Genomic DNA, 22,822 nt, shown 5'->3' with positions numbered 1-22,822 from the left:
GAAACAATGAAGCGTTCATGTCTTTCCCAAGATTTGAACCTAGAACCTCTGCGTAGCACGCTACTCAGTACACGTTTACGAATTGAACGCTATATAACGACACAACTTGCACGATCCTCTGGTTCGAGCTACAGTTACGACCCAAATCCTTTTCTGTTGTCGCCAGGCATGGAATAAAAACAAAAAGGGTGCTATGACTTCTTTCTAAAGTCAGCTCCATATTTCTTCGTATTTATACCAAAGGAGTATAGCCCATCTTATCTGTGGAGTTGTGTTTAATATCTTATGGACATTTTTCAAAGCGAGTCCTGACGTTGCAGGTAAAGCCCCTCACACTCAACGCTACCTGTTGCTAAGGTGCATGAGCAGAAGGCATAGCAAAGTCATTTGCGCTTCCGTATGTGCAGCAAGGTTAACTGACTAGTTCAAGACAATGTTGCCACATAAAGGAAAATTTGTTTCTACGTAGGGAAATCCAAGTAAAATATTAAGCGAAAAGGTAAAATTATCAGAAGAAATATCAAAATTGCAGGAAAATTGGAAGACATTGATATGATTCCCCTGGTGTAATTATTCCCAACCCCAAAACAAATATCATATTTTTTTTAAAAAAATATGTGATTTAGGTACAAAAAATGCCTTCCTATTATTTAGAATTTAAAATGATTGTACTAACACAACTATCCCGTGAAAGCTTTGATATTTTGTACTGTTTGCAAAGTGTACAGAACAGATATTAATGAATTTCATTGTGCATTATTTTCCTATTATTTTTAATATATTCAATCAATAGTAATATTTCTGTGAAGTTTTGTGATAGCGGTTTCAATTTTTCTAAGATGAAAGGAAACATTTGACGAAATAGGGAGATTTTACTTCATGAAAAGTGCTTTCAGGATGTGGCAACACTGATTGAGGATAAAGTAAAGTTGGGTGAGCTCTACAACTGTGCAATGAGTTCTCATGCTCATCAGCTGAAACTTCTGCTCATGAAATCGAACCGCATTGTGGCAAATGTGGGGTTTCAACGTCCATTGTTAACCCAATAAAGCAATTTCGCGAACTTATCGAGCCCCACCACTTGCATTATTGCAGTTTGTTGCTCGCTAATACCTTGAGAACCAAGAAGCTGGGAATAATTGGGAATTATCTCAGAGGATGAGCACCGAGCAAGAAAATGGGAATTACACCCGGTTGCCATCTCGAGAAACACGAACCCCGCCCCCTTCCAGCTCGCACGCACACAGGTACGCGGGCCCCTAAATGCAAAAGAGGCTTAGCAAACAAGCGACTCATTTACATTCAGACGTCGCTAGGCGCTTGCTTGACGGATGCGAGCCAGCGGCCGTGAATAATTCGATGATTATTTCAGCCCTTACGCAGCGGACAACCACGTAAGGAAATATCACGTTACAATTTCACAAGCAACCTCACGTAATGCGACCACCCAAGAATACAGAGGCTTCAGGTGGCTTTGTTGGCTCAGCGCTTCCTTTGTTGTGAAAGATAACACCGCATTGTTGCCGCTGTTCATGATAATAATCGATGATTAATGCATGAGTTGACGCCCTACCATGGCTGTAGTGAGGCAGTCTGAAAAAACAATCGCTACTTGAGATACAATAGTCTCTTCCCGCGTAGTTCTGTTTCTGCAGACTTACCATTATTCCAGTGCTATAAGCAGCAATATAGTTACCAAATTACAGGGTGAGCATGTTTGTGTAATGTTTGAAATCGGATAAAGACTTTATGGTCACCCTGTATTTTAAACTTATTCCATTCCAGGAGGGTCTATCCGTCGGAAGGCATCAACGCTAGGCAAGCCCAAGCATCTGGCGATCAGTTCAGAAGATTGTCAATTCTTGTTCTCCCCAAAGAGGCATTTGTCAGCCTAGATGTTCAAGGAACTGACTCTAGCGGTACGCCGAATTATATTTGGTAACTTAATTTTTCTTAGCAAGGAAACCATCAGTTTAGAGCTGACAACTCTGCACTGTAAAAAGACATGTCAAGAAACAGCAATATAAGGCCATGGATGTTCCCAAGGTAAAATATTCCGGAGCTAAAATAGTCCCCCGTTCGGATCTCCGGGTGGGGACTACTTTGGGAGGTCCCTGGACTAAGGATAAGATCTACATTAGGAATAAGGATATTAAATTAGGCACATGGAATGTTCTGAGCCTTTACCGGCCTGGGGCATTTCAGTGTACAGTTAGCGAATGGGAGAGGGGAGAGGAGTTTACAGGATTCTTGTTGGGAAACCTGATGGTAAGAGACCTGTAGGAAGGCCAAGACGAAGATGGAGGGAAAACGTTGAGATAGACCTAAAGGAAATCGGTAGGGATGGAAAAGAGTATATAGATCTTGCTCAAGATAGGGACAGATGGAAGCCCTGTGTTGCTGCAGCCATGAACCTTCGGATTTAAGAAGGCTAGAGAGTTAGTTAGTTAAGGAAACCATCAGTTCCGCTTGAAATGATTATAAAAAATAATTCGGTTTCGCAGATTTGCATCATGTAATATTCTAAACGCATTATGCTATGTCCAAGGGTTTTCTATTATACAATTTATGATTAATTATCCCCCACACTCAAGCGACTATATTTTTATTCTCCAAACACGAACAAGATATTGTTTAAATAGTTGGTCGTTTTTTCTTTCTTGTTCCTTTTCTTCATGCGGATTCTTTCAACATTCAATCGATCACAATAATCAGAAGCATCTCTTGATCTCCGAGTCACACCTATATTTAATTTGTTTTATCAACAAAAAAAGGAAGAAGTTTCAGCCCATAATCGTCTCATTTACATCCCTGACATTTCATAGAGTTTTACACAAACTCAAGACATTAGTCTCGTAGTTCTTTGACGACAGACTTTGCTGTGGCAAGCCCAAACTTGCATTGAAGACAGCTGACACATTGCTTAACCTGTTACTGGAAAGGAAGGGTCATACTGACCTCAGATGATGGCCAGAAGGTCACGTAGCCCTTGTATGTTCGAAATGATGTTCCCGTCTTCTAGAGATGAAGTTAATTACTAGAAGCCCAAGTATGGCCACCGTGACATGTGAAGTTGCTTCTCAGCGCATGAAGATGTTGCGGAGGCAGTTCGTGACGTTTATTCACGCCCCTCTCTTTCCATCCGCACTCGAGGTTCACCAGAAAAGAGGAACAGGATGTGGGGAACACATGCAGCGAACGATTCGAAGCACGTAGGAATCTCTGGAAATCCGACACTCGCAGGAAACGAAAAATCTTCATCTTTCGGATGGGATCGGCGGAGAAATCCGGGCTAAGAAGTCGCCTCGGCGCAGAAAAACCTCCCATTCCCATGCAGGAGGCAGCGCCGTAGTGAAAGGCACGGTGCAATAACACTGTTGCAGATGGGGTAACAGCTCATCCGCCCTAAGTGGAGGCTGCGAACGGAGGTTTATTGGTTGCACTCAAATCAGAGAAGAGGAAAGCGGTGGGATCAATCTGTGCACGTCCATATGGGAAGGAAGTTGGCAAGGCAGGGATTACAAGAAGGAGGGGATAACCACAGGAGAAGAGAATAAAAATGAAAGACAATAAGAACACTAAACGAGAAACGGAATCTGAGAGAAAGGAATTAAAAGTGAAATGAATAACTACGAACGGAAAGACTAACCACAAATATCCTGTCCTATACTCTATCCCAAGAATCTCTACAGCAAGGCCGCGCATAAGGCCAGAGATGGGAAGAAAGCGAATGGGTAGAGCTGAAGCTCTTCCCCTCCACGAAATCCCGTTCCCTCTCATGCGTACATTGGTGGAACCGTCTCGCGCCACTACTTGCGCAGAGACTTGTTTTCGTTCCCTTGCTCCAGAGATACCCGGGATAGAGTATAGGAGTCTTTTGAGGAAGCGAACTAAAACCAAGTCCTCTGCGCAAGTAGTAACTCGAGAGGTCTGGACCAATAAACGCGTGAGAGGGGAAGCAGAAAATGCGGCTGCAGCTACCGGCCGCTTGCAGCAGCGCACACTGTTTCCCTTCGCCCACTCGCTTTCTCCCCTTCTCTACCGTTATGCGCGGCATTGCCCCACAGACTCCTGAGACACACTGCAACTGCGAAAGGGAAAAAGAACTAAATAGGCAGCAGTAAAATGCAATTAGAACTAGAGCGCAAAAGAATACCAGGAAAAGAGAATAAAATCAAAAGGAAAGCTGGAAACGAAATATGACCTAAAGAGAATTTGAGCGAAGGAAATAGAAGCGAAATTAATAACTCGGAAGGAAATAAGAGAAAGGAAAGGAATAAATATATCGTTTTTTCTTTGGTTTTACTAGTGCAATTTTTATTCTTCCGTCGAACAACGTCAATAACACAAAAGGAGACTAGCAGTGAATTTTTATATTTTTAAGTATCTAAGTATTTATACACCACAAAATACAGTATTAATATTTATTAAAGGCCAAGGCACCTGACGTCTGTGGTTCACAAACGATTCCGGAATACACAGATTAGTCAGCTTCCGGTGTGAATTTGTTGAGATAGACCAAACTTAGTTCTTAGAGGTTATTTCACAGAGTACTTACGTCTTCGATGTACCTACTTCGGTATTTACTTCACTTGGCGATAAACACGCTGAAAAACACTAACGTTGAACACTTAGGGGGAGTTGGGGGGGAAAGCACAAATCTTGCTGATACAGAGTTCGATGTCTTCAATCTTCTAATCCTCCTGTCGTTGGTTCATAATAAACATGTAGCGTCTCTTCTTTAGTAACCTTTTCTCATGTTCTGGTAGAGATACTGCACAGGCCGATAGTTCACTCACAGTTTATTCTTTAGACACTATCTCTCTTTCCGGCTGAGATCATGACCGTTAGTTCACTTACAGTTCGTTCTTTAGACACTATATCTCTTTCCGGCTGAGATTATGGCCGTTAGTTCAATTACAGTTTTTCACAGCCCGCGAAACCAATAACCAACGTAACACGGATCCTAAGCGTATCAATGCTTGACTCGGACTGTCTTCTCTGCAACGCACATCAACCGTTCGCTAGAAAAGACGTTAGCTTATCTTGCCGCCCTTTTCTCGCCAGCGAGGGCGGGTCAACTTTTATAAGGGGTGCGTTAAGATCGGTTACATAAATAAGAAGGGAAATAAGATTAAAACGGAATATAAGCGAGAAAGGGAATGTGAGAGAAACAGAATAAAAGGATGTAAGAGTGAAAGAAATAACAACATCAAATTGTTGAAAACAGAGGTAAGGAAAGAAATCTACGAAAGAGAAAAAGAACAGAATGAATTACCGTGAAAGAGAATAAGATCAAATAGAATAACTACAAAAGGGAGTAAGATCGAAACAGATTGCTAGGAAGGGGAATAGAAGCGACAGAGACAACTAAAAAACGAAATAAGAGCTAAACGAATAGCTGCGAAAAAAATAATGGAGCTGAAAGAAATAACAAGATATTAACTGTTAAAGAAATAAAAGCGAACGTCACAACAGGATTTAGACGAAGATTCCAGGTTCGAGTCTCAGGAAATAATTTGTGTTACAATCAGTTTCTTCTGTCTTTTCATCGAATCTGACTCTCGTCTTGGTAATCTGGAGGTGGGAAAAGAGACGGTTAGATATTCAAATAGAGATAAACAAATAGGATTAAGAGGGAGAAGAAGAGAAGAGTGATGAAAGGGAACGTAGAATAGAATTAAGAGTGAAATGAATAATATCGAATTGTAGAGCTGGAAAGAAAAGATTGGGGGGAGGGGAGGCTAACCTAATAACCAAGACTCGGAGGTTGATGAAAAGCCATATTGTTTTCGGGATCTTGAAGACTATGCTCCATAATAACAAATGCCTCTTCATTTCGAACAAGAAGAAACAGTTTTCATTTGTATTTTCTCCCAGCTTCTAGGTTATTTTCAGTATTTCTTAGTGGTTTTATGAAATTTAAAAAAAAAATATTAAAAATCTCACTAAATTGTACGGATTCATGTCGTTTCGTGCATTTAAGTTAGCTTTCAGGCCGATGCGACACAGGCACCTAAAGTTTGTATTAAAATCATTCACAGCGCATGCGTGATAAACAGACCGAGACGATTCCGTGCACGTTACAGGTAAGTTTCAAGTGACGTCGTAGCAAGCGGCGCCGCCATGTTCGCGAGCAGACTTGTAAACAAAGAGTAGAAAAATAAATAAGCTTGCATAACGTTTCCAGAGTTTTTCTGTAGTGCATGTTGCATGTTATCACTATGATAAGAATCAAAATGAATTTCCCGCCTACCAATAATGCGACGCCATAACGATTCGCTACACAAGCTCCTGCTAGGAAGGAATCGAAGAGTTAACGTTGAAGCTATACACTTTTTCTTCATATATTAAAAATTCAAGCTTGCATATTAACAACTAAAGTAATTTCATGTTATATATCAATACTAAGCCATCTTTTAATAAAAGCGAAACAGCACAAGCACAAAACGGATTAATACAAACAAAAAACAATCGCTGGAGGATAAGTTTCAGCCAGAAAGGTATAAGCGATGTCGTGCGATACATTAACAAAACTTGAAACAGACATTCATGCAAAACAAAGGCCGTTCTTTCCAGAATTAATTTCAATTCGAAATTTATTACAACGCACCGCTGCTCGTTCTAGGACATTTTTTACAACTCAATAAGAATAAAAAAGAGGGTAGGAAGTTGATATTGCTTCGTTCTAGAAGGAAATAAGAACAGAACATGAAAGTAAAACAATACGATCCTTCAAGAAAGGGGGTGGGGGAAGAAATGTAATGAGATTTTTTTATTACCCGCTTTCCCGTCAAGCACACTAAAAGCCAACCATAAAACAGTGGCCCATTTTTTTCACCGAATGAAGTGACATCTGTGCGACAAAACGACGAGTTCCACACTTCGTTAGCCATTTGCATTTTACGAATTTTCCCACCATATTGCGGCTAGTAATGGCTAAAGTGAAATATGAATCGAGGAGGAAAAATAGGAAAAAAAAATCTCATAAGTTGAAGGCAAAGTAATAAAAGGAATACCCTCCTGGTGGGTAGCTATTATGAGATCGACGCGCAGACGCAGAAAGGATACGTCGAAAGCTACGTAACGCGGTACGTAATTAATTGAGATGGAAATGTCCCATTTGGCCATTTCGCAACCACCTTTTTACTCATTGGACGTGGCATAAAATAGGAAACGTTACAATTTACTCCCCCTTTTTTTATTGGGTGAAGTCGCACGTTCGACGCTAAAACGCAATTTCAGACTGAGCGTGTACGTATAAAGCTGCTTTTACTCAAAATTAATGGAACTTCCAAAATAGCTCCCTTTCAGAATCAGTCAGTCAAATTGAAACATACAAGGCTTGATCAATAAATAGGTTTCCCTGGTCTAAAAATGCTTATTATAAACAACCTTAAATCATTTTAACCACAACTTTAGTGCTCTTATCTATTCTCACTAAGGTTAAATATATATTTAAAATCATTTGGGCCAATAATAAAGGCAGGAAATCATTTTATCTACAGTGTTGCCAAGGAGAAACATTTATTCGTTATATGTAGACCTTGGATTTTTAGGTTGTAAAGAGCGTGCTTTGAGGTTCCTGAAATAGGCTCCAAAAACCTTAAAATAGGTTCTAAAATCCTAAAATAGGTTCTAAAATCCTAAAATAGGTCCTAAAAATTCTGAAATAGGTTTCAAAAATATTAAATTAGGTTCGAAAAATCCTGAAGTATAGGTTCCAAAAAATTCAAATCGTACAAAATTCCTGAAAATTGCTGATTAGATAGATTCATTACAAAAATCACAAGAACCGTGAGAAGTTTTAGTAGGTATATATTAACAACCAAATGTTGATTTTATAACCAAATGCATAATTTTCAAAATTATCCACAAATTATTGTATTACGATACTTGTGCTGTTAGCAGAAGTTACTTGTTGGTGTGAAAAATGAATATCAGGGTGGCTACTCACTTGGAATTCTTTGAATTCCTGGAATTATGTGTGAATTAATGGCTCTGGGAATTATGCTTGAATTTTGGTGGGGGGGGGGTAAAGGACAGTTTACTTTGTCTTACTAGACAAGTAGGGGAGAACTGTTTCCTCTAATCGCCGCCACTGTGTGCAGGTATCAGTGGCGTCAGGCATTGTGTTTTGTTTAGCGCTTTGAAAGACATCATAGATTTGTAGGCGGGGGGTGGGGTGGGGGGAGGGGGTCGACAGAAAACATGTTTTATAAAAACAAAAAAAAAGTTTAATTTACGCACATAAGCAAAATAGGTTATTTTAGGCACTATAAAACTTCGTCAGTTGTTGTGTTTTTTTAAAATAAAACGCTGACATAACTCGTTATTTCCTGTTTACCTGCAAAGGAGAAATAGGTTAGAAAACCTAAAATGCGAGGTCTTAGTTATATGATAACTCAGCACTTATGTTTTGACAAAATAATAATATTTTAAAACCATACGGAATATTATTCTCATGAAAGATTATCAGCTTTTATAAAAATATCTTCTATCGTTGTTTTTTACTTTTTCCTATCCCTTGTCCCCAATTTCTCATTCTCGCACCTTCTCTCTCTGTCCCTTTCTCTTTGTCATTCTCTCTAATTCTGCAGCCTGGTGGAAGACAAGCGCCGTCTTACCGCAGAAAGTTTCGGATTCGAGTCACGGTTTGGGTGTGACCAGCAGCTGCGGCAGGACTAATCATCATGAGGGGGTGCGGAATGAAATTTAGGGAGCGCAATGTTGAAAATAAACAAGACATGAAATACGCATGGAACCTTTAACCACTACATCCAATCCCAATCAACCTTTTAGTGGATATCTATGATACTATGCCAAAAGAACTGAACATTATTTTACTTTATTTTTGTTATTTGGCATTACGGAGTGAAGTGGCGCAATTTTTGGGGAGATCTAGTATGTACCTACAGTCACACAGGAGACATAACATCGGGTATATATCGCGAGAGAAAAAATAGTTTCACTCAAAAGTAGTTTCCACTGTATGAAACTATCACGAACAATACTACTTACAAGCATATCCGCGGTATCTCAGTGTCGGCCTCCGTGGCGGAGTGGTTATCTCAGCGCGCTACGACGCCAGAGGTCCCGGGTTCGAATCCCGGTTGTCGGAGGATACTACCGCATAAGGGTATTCCTTTAAAAAAAATAGTCGTTTGGGCGTCTGACTACCATGCAAAAGACCCGGATTCAATCCCCGACGGGTGAGAACCTGGATTTTCCCCACCTGTTCAAGCAGCTCCGGCGCCAACCCAGTGTCGTATAAAGTGGGTACCTGGAGGAAACTCTGGGGGGTATAGGCGGCCTGGGGCGTGATGCTGATCACATCACCCCACCTTCGGCCGTGATGAAGATAGTGTGGGGCCCTATCCCCACACCCCTTGTATGCCTTCATGGCGTGGTGCAAAGCACAGGGGAGCACTTTACTTTTTTCTTTACTTAAAAGCATAATGAAGGCATAATTTGAGCTGGCTACTATATCTGGCAGAAAAGTACACTAAAAGAAAAACGCGAATGTTATTCGAAAAGTAAGAACAGTAACACCATTTTTTTTAATAATAACACCAAAACGTCTAGCCTTACCTGTATGGAAACAAACAAAAAAACAAACAGACCACTTCAATAAACAATTCTTAACAGCTATGATGAAAGAAAGGCAACGGCCGCTGATCTTTACAGAGACTGCCGCCAGTACAGGAAAGTAATCGCTGCCTGTTACATATAAAAACTAACATTCGACGCACAATATGACGACATGATAATGTGACATTGTAAGAGATAGTGTTTTCGGCTGAACATATGTTTTGAAGAAGGGATGCTGAAGAGGGTGCGGAAGAAAATTAAGAACCCCTTCGCACCCCCCTAGCGCCGCCCCTGGGTATGAGCTTCCCTTCGTGAGTGTGTCTTATGAATCTCCACTAACCATCGTTCATATTCATAGTCGCGATTGTCTTAGAAGCAGAACCACCCAAATTAAGAAAGGTTTGGTTTGAGTTGGTGTTTTAAGTCCATTTTATGCACAGTAAGGCTAATCGGGACTGGACCTACAGTTTAAAGTGGGATCCGAACCACTTGTGCCTCCACCGGCTATCGAACCCGGGACCCCTTTATTACAAGGCGACGACGCTACCATTGCGCCATGGGGGAAGCCCAAATTAAGAAAAGTATCGCACAATCAAGGCTATAGTTATATTAAGTGCTTACTTGGTAAATGTTTTTATGTTTGCATCCGTGGCAGAGTGGTTATCACAACGCGTTACGACACCAGAGGTTCCGGGTTCGAATCCCGACCTGGGCATGGATGTTCTTTGTGAGTGTCCCTTTATAAGTTTCATCATATCATCCCTTACCCTTCGCCGCGATTAGCCAAACATTTAATTAATGAATCAATAATTACATTCTTAACACGAAAGGAAGCCTCTAACACCGCCTTTAAAAGGATCAACGAGACAACTGATATAAAAAGGAAATAAACATGGACAAGATTCAATTGAGCGAACTATAGAATTTGGGTGGTAACAAGCCGGAACACGTCTAGCACCCGCCATATTGGCCAGACTTGATCTTCCGCATATATTTCTTTTCGCTATTGGTACTTCAAGTATAGAGCCGTACCAAATAGCAGGAAAATGCTCTCGGTAATTTGAAGTTCCAGGAATCATTTCAATCTCATTTTATTACATCAATTACATCAGCAGTCAAAGGAGTTTGAAACTTGATGCGCTGCTCACTGAAAAGCTGAAAGTTGTAAGAGTGAGCATCGAATGTCCTATGCTGCAACATTAATTGGAGGCAGATTAGCTTTGATATTTCTAGCGAGTTTCAGTAGAACTGGAGGCAGCAAATAGAGTTGGAGAAGTATCAAATTCCAGTCGGAACGAATCAGTTCGCGTCAGGGAATGCGCAAAAAAGGCGGAAAATAGGTCACAGAGGGCGACATCAGCGCTCTGCGGACTCTCGATAAAAGAGCAGGGCAGAGTGAAACACGCAGGTATATCGGGTTGCTCACTTGTAGGATAATATTCACCAACTGTCAAAACTTCTTCCTGTACAATAATACTCGTGTATCTATTCACTGAGGTTCGTCGATATCAACTTTCGTCTGGAGAGATTAACATATTCGTCAATGAAATTATTGATTACACTGCTCTGCAGCAAAAATGAGGTTTTCAAATGAATGAGTGTTCCTAAATGGAATTTTCACGCTGAGTTCAACGGTGCAATCAGTATTTTTCTATCACGTCAGGTTTTCGAGAAAATCAGGAATTTGTGTTTCATAAAAGTCCCGTTTATATACCATACATAGGAGGGCATGGCGAGTATTTAGAGTTAAATTGTGAACGACCCGAACACTTTGTGTTACATATGTGGGAAGTACATGTTGTGTAAACAAAGACTAAAGATAACGCCATTCGTCAAAGAAGCCTACCTTGCATATTTTGGACTTGTGCTTGACGATGAAAATAAACCATGGGCACCCCAGAAAGTATGTAAGACTTGTGTGGAAGGTTTGAGGTTCTGGATGAACGGACAAAGAGAAAATTCTATTTTGCTCTGCCAATGGTATGGAGGGAACAATTAAACCATACGGATGACTATTATTTTTGTCAAGTTCAAGTGCAAGGTTTTAGTGCCAAGAACAAAAGTGACATAGTGTATCCACATTTGCGATCTGCAATGAGACCAGTCAAACATGACGAAAGTCTACCTATTCCTTCTCGTCCATCTTCAAGCTGTACATCGCCTCGAAAGGAAGTTGCAAGCGATTAAACGGACATCAGTGGATCAGTACAAGTGATGATACCCCACACTTATTTAGTCAGACCGCACTGAATGACTTGGAACGTGATCTTGCGTTATCAAAGGAAAGTTCTGAACTGTTAGCTTCTGAACTGAAAGACAGACATTTATTGTTACCTGGCACTAAAATTTCATGTTACAGATCCCGGGAACAAGAAATAGTTTCTTTATTTTCAGAAGAAGGGTCTATGATCTTCTGCAATGACATACCGAAACTTGTAAGGTGGCTTGGTGTGAAGTATGTAACTTCTGAATGGAGGCTTTTCATAGATTCTTCTGTAACCAGCCTGAAAGGTGTTTTACTCCACAATGTCAATGTTCATGGATCTATACCAGTTGCTTATTCTATTACTTTGAAAGAATCATATGAAAGTTTGCAGTTTCTATTGCAGTGTGTGAAGCACTCCGAGTATGGGTGGGTTGTATGTGGTGACTTCAAAGTTATCAACCTTTTAATGGGACTACAAATGGGATACACAAAAATGCCCTGTTTCCTGTGCGATTGGAATAGTCGAGACAGACAAAATCACTGGCAAAGGCGGGAGTGGCCAACCAGAGGACCCTTGACACCCGGAACAAAGAATGTTATGTTTCGTGGAACCCACGAAAGTTCTTCTCCCTCCTATACACATTAAATTGGGTATTATGAGCCAGTTTTTAAGTGCCCTAGATAAGGACAGTGAGTGTTTTAAGCACATATGTAGTGTTTATCAGAGAATGACCCTAGATAAGCTGAAAGCAGGTGTTTTTACTGAACCTCAGATCAGGAAATTAATGTGCGACTCCAATTTTGAGGATACAATGAGCTAAACAGAAAAGCAAGCCTGGGAGAGCTACAAAGATGCAAAAAACTTCCTAGGAAACAGGAGTCCAGCTTACAAAACCATTCTGAACACCATGTTGGAAAATTTGAGAAAACTAGGTTGTAACATGAGTTTGAAGTTACACTTCCTACATGCTCACATTGACTATTTTCCAGATACCTGTCTTGGATTTTACAGGGAGGAACAGGGTGAACGTTTCCATCAGGATTTGAAAGAAATGGAAAGAAGATACCATGGTGGTTGGACTGTGAACATAATGGCAGACTACTGTTGGTCCCTGAAGGGAAAGTACTTCTCATGCATATGGAAGAAGTTCAAAAAGACGAAAATTCCTGCCTGTAAAATAAGTGAGGTCACTGTAAATAATATCACTTGTTGGCAGTTCTTGTGAACTGTAGGTACATTGTGTTTACAATTACATAATTATAATATACACCACGTTTTTAAGCATGGCAATGATCTTGTAGAAGGGTATAAATATATGTCGGTAATGGTTCAATATGCAAATTTTTTTTTCATTTTTTTTCAACAATCTGGACGTGATGGAAAAAAACTGCTTACATATTTGGAATCAGCGCCCCAAAATTAGAGGGAAACGACATTCGAAACCAAAACATCAAAATAAAAATTTCAAATTGCAGAGCGGTGTTATACATTGGAAATTATCTGATTCTGCGTGCTTAGAAATTGAAAATAAACGTGTAATAGCCAAAGCAAGGCAGGTTTCTAATGAGTGGATTGAACGTACTTTGCCTCTCGTCTTACAACAGATACCCAGAGATTTTCACGGGGCTAAACATATCTTTTAAAACTACAGAAAATTTCTAGGGAGATGTCTAGTCCATTTGTTAGCAGGCTCATCCAATGCATTCAATACTGCAGATAAGTTCCTTAGTGGGTTCATCCTACCTATTAAAACTGGAGATAAGTTCCTTAGTGGGTTCATCCTACCTATTAAAACTGGAGATAAGTTCTTGAGTGGGTTCATTCTACCTATTAAAACTGGAGATAAGTTCCTTAGTGGGTTCATCCTACTTCTTAAAACTGGAGATAAGTTCCTGAGTGGGTTCATCCTACTTATTAAAACTGGAGATAAGTTCCTGAGTGGGTTCATCCTACCTAATAAAAATGGAGATAAGTTTCTTAGTGGGTTCATCCTACCTATTAAAACTGGAGATAAGTTACTTGGTGGGTTCATCCTACCTATTAAAACTGGAGATAAGTTCCTTGGTGGATTCATCCTACCTATTAAAACTGGAGATAAGTTCCTGAGTGGGTTCATCCTACCTATTAAAAATGAAGATAAGTTCCTGAGTGGGTTCATCCTACCTATTAAAAATGAAGATAAGTTCCTTAGTGGGTTCATCCTAAGTAATAAAACTGGAGATAAGTTCCTTAGTGGGTTCATCCTACCTATTAAAACTGGAGATAAGTTCCTGAGTGGGTTCATCCTACTTATTAAAACTGGAGATAAGTTCCTGAGTGGGTTCATCCTACCTATTAAAAATGAAGATAAGTTCCTGAGTGGGTTCATCCTACTTATTAAAACTGGAGATAAGTTACTGAGTGGGTTCATCCTACCTATTAAAAATGAAGATAAGTTCCTGAGTGGGTTCATCCTACCTATTAAAAATGAAGATAAGTTCCTGAGTGGGTTCATCCTACCTATTAAAAATGAAGATAAGTTCCTTAGTGGGTTCATCCTAAGTAATAAAACTGGAGATAAGTTCCTTAGTGGGTTCATCCTACCTATTAAAACTGGAGATAAGTTCCTGAGTGGGTTCATCCTACCTATTAAAACGAGATAATTTCCTTAGTAGATTCATCCTACCTAATAAAAATGAAGATAAGTTCCTTAGTGGGTTCATCCTACCTAATAAAAATGGAGATAAGTTTCTTAGTGGGTTCATCCTACCTATTAAAACTGGAGATAAGTTACTTGGTGGGTTCATCCTACCTATTAAATCTGGAGATAAGTTCCTTGGTGGATTCATCCTACCTATTAAAACTGGAGATAAGTTTCTTAGTGGGTTCATCCAACCTATTAAAACTGCAGATAAGTTCGTTAGCAGGTTCACCCAACTCACTAAAACTAGAAATAAGCTTCTAAGCGGGCTCGTGAAACCCGTTAAAACCGGAAACTTGTGCCAGAGACATCGAATCACCTTACAAGACGGAAGTCACAATGCTGCCATAAGCAGAGTCAAACTGTAGGGGAAATGAGGCCGCCGGCAGAGTTTCTCGCACGAGACAATGGGCAAGGAACGCAGGCGGAGCAGGGGAGGAATCCACGTCATCCAACAGCCAACCGTTCCAAACACCTGATGCTCCTCGGTGGGTCATTAGCGCTCCGAGCATCCGAGGAAAGCGGTGACATTAAAGATCACCGATGCATAAACCGCCATCTTCCGCTCTGATGGCGCCCCTTTCCACGAAAGAGCCCCTTAATGACTTTCCAATCTTTTGTCCTTAAGTTGTATTGACTTTCCCAAGAATGGTAGCAAAAAAGGACAACTTGGAAACCACAGTTTCTTTACGATGTGGAATTGTGGAATTAATTTTTGGTCTTTTAATTCATGAAGCTGAAAAAATGAGTTTCGGGAAGAATCTCCCTCCCCCCTTTCTTTTTGCGAAAATCCCGAGCGGGACTTTCCCTAATTAACTCGAAAACATTGATGTTTTAATTAGCGTCTTCTAGATTTAACTTCTATTCACCAGAAGCCATATTTATCACAGAGACTGGCTCGAATCCAAACGCAAACTTTGCTAATCATTTTGTCTTTAATATTATTTATTATCTATATCGGTAGAGATAAGTTTTGAGGCACCCTTATGTAATTATTTTCCCAAGGAAAATGTAAGAGCATCTAATGACATTATAAAAGATTTTAAAAATAACTTTTACAACGTTTGAAAGCATTTTTCGTCGCTTTTCTGCCACCTTTGGCCAATCGCGAAGATCAGGTTTAATGTTGATCGGATGAAATTTATGAACAAGCACAAAAATAACCATGTCCAGTTCGGGGCTCGACCCTAAAATGTTTTTGAAAAATTCCTTACAAAACAGTGGCATCGACATCAAATAAATTCCAAGTGTTTGTGTGTGTGTGTGTGTGTGTATAATGAAACGCCAGGGCTTCCGGGTTCGAATTCCAGCCTGAGCAAGGGTGTTTGCTAGTGACCTTTCATCAATTCAATCATATCATCACTCAACCTCATCTTCGTGATTAGCCAAAAGTGGCAGAAATGCAAAGTAAAATAAATTAATCAATCAAACACACACACACACACACATATATATACAGGGTGGCTCAATAAGTCACTTAAGACCCCCAGTACAAGGCCACTGCAGCGCGCAACATGGAAATGGTGATGACCAATCGTTATCAGGCCAAGGGGGAACCACATTGACGCCACCCACATGGTCGGCGGCCATCTTGATGTCCGCCATCTTGAATTCAACTTCAGAATTTTAAATGGGAAGGGGGTCGTGCGACATATGAAAATGGGCTAGAATTTCACGAGAAATGCAATGGTGAAGGTTTTTTCGACGTATCTTTAACCAGTAAAAAGGTATGACTGAATTTTTGTACCAATTTGCTCCTTTTCGAGGTGTTAGAAAAATGCCTTAAAATTTGTTTAGCGCATCGGTAATGCATCGAGATCAAAGTGACGTCTATGGAGAGACGTTCGCATGCCATTGCACATTATTTTCAACGGATACATCCATGAAGAGCTGTGCATTATGAATGGTTGTCGCGAACAATTTACAGTGTGACGCTTCCATTGAATTAAAAGTCCTTCACAATTGCATTTCTCGTGAAATTCTAGCCCATTTTGATATGTCGCACGACCCCCTTCCCATTTAAAATTCTGAAGTTGAATTCAAGATGGCGGACATCAAGATGGCCGCCGACCGTGTGGGTGGCGTCAATGTGGTTCCCCCTTGGCCTGATAACGATTGGTCATCACCATTTCCATGTTGCGCGCTGCAGTGGCCTTGTACTGGGGGCCTTAAGTGACTTATTGAGCCACCCTGTAGTACACACGCACGCACACACACAGTGTTTTTTTATCATTCACAGCACGAAAATCTTCTACTAAACCTTTAAGACCATCTTTATGACTGTTGCTAACACTGTTTACCTCTGTTCTAACCTTCTTAATGCCCTCTGACAAAAATCGCAAGATTACAAAGGAAAGGTAAATTAAATTTCAGGTGCTGGTGGTATTGGAAGAAAGGTTCTGGTAAACTTCAAGTTGCTTTATAAAGGAAACTTTCAGACCGGAGCAACAAGCGACACGTGTCGCTTCGGCCTGAAAGCTCTCTTATTGTAGTCAAACTATTGTGGTATGTGCACCCATGTAATTAGACACACGTTTCTATCGTTAAAATAAAATATTATTAGTTTTATTTTCACCTATATAAAGGTTGCGGTACGGCGTAGCGCCAGAAACAAAGCACTGAGGGAAGGGATAGATAGTGTCTTTCCCCAAACTGGAGTTCCGTATATAAAAAAAAATATTACCAATCCATTAGTCCAAACCTTTCAGTATCTGCTTACAGTACCATTGCATAAGCTTTTTTAACATATGTACATTCAGCCTTTTTCGCACGCTTTTCTCTAACAGACGTGAGGCTAAAGGCACGATTAACCACACATCGGTGCACTGAATAAATAAACTGTATTGATATAATTTCGAACAAACACGTCGCCTTGAAACAAAAACATGAAAAATCAACAAGTGATACGTAAACAGGTGTCAACTCCAACGGCATTGAATGCTATTGGTTATGTACATTGCACTTATAGCGGCTATTTCAAATAGATACTCCTGACATTTTTGAATCAGGATTAAGTTAGGTTTTCCAGTTGAAACAATGGAATGGAAAACAATGCACGGTAATTACTCTTTAGCATCTTCTGAATGTTGTTACTGAATATTATTGTTGCAACACAGTAAACATTTATCCAATTAGATTTGTCGCAGTATGGTACGGTGGGATGCACAAATATTGATCGGCAAATTCTACAAGTCAATTTTCCTCTTCCATTGTATGGTTCTTTACGTGCTGGCGCATTAGTTTTGACAGCTTGATTGAAGTTTTGTTTCATTTCTTGAAACCCTCAATGTGTAAAACAAAGTGAATAAACCTGATGAAGCGAAATTTACTTGGTAATACTTATGCATCCCACTCTACGACTGGCCTTAGGTTCCATTATTGTAACTGCATTTGTTGAACAATTTTTACTTCAAATACGATTGCAAAAATTTCTAAATCATTAACTTTTAAATTCTGTTTTGTTCTTGTCAAAGCTGTACAGTATGGTGAGAAATGAAGTATACAGAAAGTTGACAACACTGTGTATATTGTTGGCATTGTGTGGGAAGCGAAGAAGTGTAGTGCAGGGTGACATTTGGTATTACAGAAAACAGTTATAAGTGAAAGGCGATCCTCGATGGCCTTGAATATTCGAGACAAGTCATACGGAAGTAACAGTTGAGGCGGCCACTAGCTACAATACCGTGCACTTTGTTGGAGGGGATTTGTGAAAAGTTCACTACACATGCAAATGCTGCCCAACGCATTAATAAAATTGCGATAATGTTTGCAAACTTGCAGGACGACACTTCGAACATGTAAGTTGACTGTTCTGTTTATGTTCAAATGTAGCGCGTACAGTACCAGTTTTCGGGTTGATTCAGATGTGTTAATACCAGTTACATTTGCATTATACTTACAAAATGAAATAAAACAGCACATGTTCTGCATTCCGTATACGTATACTTATTTCCGGCAATACTGTTAGTTTCACAACTTCAGAAAAATATATATATTTTAACAATTGAAAGACAATTACAACTACTGGGGTTAGTAATTGGTCAATGCTTATGGCCCCTGATGATAATTTGAGAATATTTTAATAATGGTGTAAGTCTGTTTGTGTCGAAGGTTCTTGATTTTCTGGACATTAACATCTAAAATTCCAGGATAAACAGATTTGGCACTCGAAAAAATGTTTTGCAGCAACATTTGAAGATCGAAGAGCTGACGTGCGCACCATGTACGAAACATGGTAACTGGAAGTTGTTTTGTTATGAAACCTGTGCAACAACATACCTGTAAGCTTCGTATTAGGATGCCGAGGACACTCCCTTGTGTACGAGTCGCATCGTTAGTCTCGCTACGAGAACCGCTACAAGCGTTACGTGTATGTCTTCTTTCCAATAAAACTAACAGGAATTTTGTTCCCCTATCACGGGAGCGAGAATAGATAAAATAGTGAATCCCAGGCTCTGTGACGTCGTTTGTTAGTTCACAGAAATGTTAAAATACATTTGTGTATTTGTAACAACGAAGGACGAGATAATAGTACTGTACATAATAATTTTGAAGTGTTTATGGCAGCTTTCACTAAAACCGTTACTCTTGTTTGAAAAGTTCTCATGTAGGAAATTCGGGTGACTTGAGACAATTTCACAGCGAGCTTGAGCCCACACGTGCCCACCCAGCGGCAACACAAGAGACAACTCTTACATCAATAAGTTGCATTTCGCATGCTCCTCAAAGAAACACATTTCTGGATGTGATCCGGTGTCTCCCTCGCTTCCGACGCCAACGATATGAGGAAAATTAGGGCAATTTTATTATGTAAAGGGTGATGCATAAGTATTACCACGCAAATTGATTGTCCACATATCTTTGGTTGAGAACTTCAAGAATTAAATAAATACGTCAAACAAGTTGCTAACAACTTCTGCACTAGCTTACATACAAGCATATTCCTTAAAAACATATACGATGCAAGGGAAAAATAATGATAACAGCCATGGGCAGTTTGGCCTAGCAATACTTGTACATACCACTGTGCTAATTTAAGATCCAAAATATAAATTCGTATTTTTGAGATTTTAAAGTTATATGTGCTTTCATCCTACCTTAAGACGTTGAAGAATCCCAAACCATTTAGGATGAAAGCTTTTCTACCTCTTGGTTTAATCGCCACGTTGAGGATGAATGATGAACGAATAAACCCCAGTATTCGAACCTAGAACCTTTGACGTCACAGCGCGTTACGCTGACCAGTGCGACACAGATCTGCGATATAATACACACAGTGCAACGATTCTTTTAACCGGAAATTTATCTGTGTCAAAGGTTGGAAACACTCATTAATGTGAACAAAAAGAGATTAAGTGCTATTATTACAATTATGGCAATGACAATATGCAGAATTAATTACAGAAAATTATTTTTTTAAAAAAATAACACTATAATGTTTCAAAAATGCAAGAACCTTCATGTGATGTTATCTTATGTTTGTTGAATATTCAGAACGAGTCCACCTTGGCTGGTTGGTTTCAAAACGTCACATGGACATCTGCATGAGACCCTGCTGAATTGAAATGCCGTACCGTAAAATTCCAGTTGACTGATTCTGCTAATTTCAGAAGAGATTTGCGATATTTTAAATGCAAATTCCATCTCCCTTCTAAATAATAATTTATCTCTACCGCCCCATGTTAGTTGTGCCGGCATGCACCATTGGTAACTTGATTTGTAACGTTCGAGCTGCTTTTTTTTTTTCAATTAGCTTTCGCGGGCCATATTCAGTTCAAAGCAATAACACGACCATCACTGAGGGTCACGTATCTTTTGATCTCTTGCTCCTATATATTTACACACGGGCAAATGCAGACGTCTGGCTGGCTTTCCAATCATCAAACGAAAAACTAAAAACGCTGCCTGTGTGTTAAAATTAATAACAAATTGAGAGGCAGGGGAGTGGGAAAGAACAGATTGCTGTAAACTGCGTGCATGCGATTAGCAGAAGTGATATTCGTATCCCTGAATCTCGAACCAGGGGCAGGAAAATAATTCCATGTCTGGATGTATTCGATTTACTGGAGCGTGGAAAACTGAAGCTAGGGGGAAAATTCCTGGACGAAACACCCGTATGCTGGATGATTTGCGTTTTCAGTTCACCGAGTCAAGGTGTACGTATGGTGTCCAATTTTTAAAAAAGCGTGGAAGAGATTTCTAGGATTTAGTTTTTCCTAACATAATTTCTAAATTTCAAGACTATGATTGTGTCGAAAATGCTTAGTTCAAGGTCTCAACTATGGCTTGGAATTGCATGTGACGCACATCTAACAGTCTGTGTAAAGGTTCTATGATATTTGATATTTTATAACACTCCCCTTAACGGGACTTCAATGATTTTATAGGTGATTCTTCCTTTACATAATCTTCTAAGAGTGCAGTGAAACAACAAGATTGGTTTTTTATATTTAACTGACCGTGTTGTACAGTGGGATACATAAGTATTGCTCGGCAAATTGTCCATGACTATATTAATTAATATTTCTCCTGTATCCTAAATATTTTTAAGGAATAGTTTTTCACTTACTGGTACAGAGGTTGTCAGGAGCTTCTTTGGCGTTTCTTTAAAATTTCTAGATGCCCTCATTGCATAAAACAAAGACATTAAAGTTTGGTGATATACAATTTGCCCCGGCGCCCACCCAGTGTCGAATAACATGGGTACCTGGGGGAAACACTGGGGGGTAAAGGCGGTCAGGGGCGTGGTGCTGATCACATCACTCCCACTCATGACCGGATCAAGAAAGTGTGGGGCGTTACCCCCACACCCCCTATACGCCTTCATGGCGTGGTGCTAAGCACAGAGGGGAGAACTTTACCTTTTTTTTTTTTACAATTTGCTCGGTAATACTTATGCATCCCACTCTACATAGTTACCTCTCGCATATAATGTAGCACAGTAGTTCCCAAATAATGTTTTAATCACGATTCATATTTTAACCTTCCACTTTTTAAAGGAATGTTAACATATTTATACTAATGCACCACCACCAGTAACTAAACACATCAAATATACTAATGTCCAAAATTAAAGCAACAAACGGAAATTCCTTCCCGTGTATCCATTTGACGACATAATACGGTCAGGTGATAGTAATATTTATGATCTCATAGACAACTGGTTTAAGATAGAAAATAAACTAACCTTAATGTGCCAGGATTTATCAACAAACAAAATCACGTTAGCAACAGGTTAAACTTGGCAAATTTATATTAAAAAAAAATCACACGAGGAAAGGATTTCTGTTTGTTGCTTTAATTTTGAACACTAGTGTAGAATTAACATCAATTTACATTTTTGTCACTTCAAGCTTCACGTCAAAACCAACGAACATTCAACGTTAGTCGTTTACCTGCTGTTCCTAATACGTGGGTGAATCAAATATAAACGAGAATTTATTTCTTACTTGCACGGGAAGTGCGGTAGAATCCTGTGGCCTTGAGGTGATGATAGTGGGTGTATCTGGAGTCTGTTCCTTCCCTGGAGTCCTTGTCGACTTTTAACAACAGTCAGTAGCACGAGGAGTGAGCTGGAGGAACACCCGTCCATTGTGCAACACATCATTATCAAATTTCTTACAAACGAAGGGGTAAAACCAAGTGAAATTTTGACCAGACTTCGAGCACAGTTTGGCGAGTCCACCCTTTCAAAGACCCGTGTGTATAAATGGCACAACATGTTTTTGGGAGGACGGGAAACTGGGAAATGAAAGACATCAACGGCGACCAAGGTAAAGCATCACTCGAGAAAATATTCAGGCTGTTCAGGACTTGATTGAAGGTGACCGTCGCTTGGCAGTCACTGAAATTTCATCTGCAGTGGGCATAAGTTATGGTAGTGTTCACACGATGAGAACTTGGGCTACAGAAAAATCGCTTCGAGGTGGGTCCCACGCCTCTTCACTGAGGAGCAAAAAAAGGTTCGACTGGAAATCTCTCAAAGGCTCCTGGTTCGTTATGAGAGAGAAGGGAATGAATTTTTGCACCGTCTTGTCACCTGTGATGAAACTTAGGTCCACCACTACACACCAGAGTCAAAACAGGCCAGCATGGAGTGGCGCAAAAAGAAGAGGCTGGGCCAGTCAAGGCCAAAAGCCACGCATCAGCTGGGAAGATTCTTGCCACAGTTTTTTGGGATTTCAGAGGTGTCATTTTTATTGATTATCTTCATGAAAGAAGAACAGTAAATGTTGCTTACTATTGTCAACTCCTGGAAAGTGTTATGGCTGTTTATCGGACCAAACGACGTGGTACACCCATCAGAAGTGTTCTGCTGCTTCATGACAACGCCAGACCTCACACA

The sequence above is a fragment of the Lepisma saccharinum genome, chromosome 25 (genome assembly GCF_977018435.1).
Source record: "Lepisma saccharinum chromosome 25, izLepSacc3.1, whole genome shotgun sequence".
Taxonomy (NCBI): domain Eukaryota; kingdom Metazoa; phylum Arthropoda; class Insecta; order Zygentoma; family Lepismatidae; genus Lepisma; species Lepisma saccharinum.
This window is presented reverse-complemented; position numbering follows the sequence as displayed.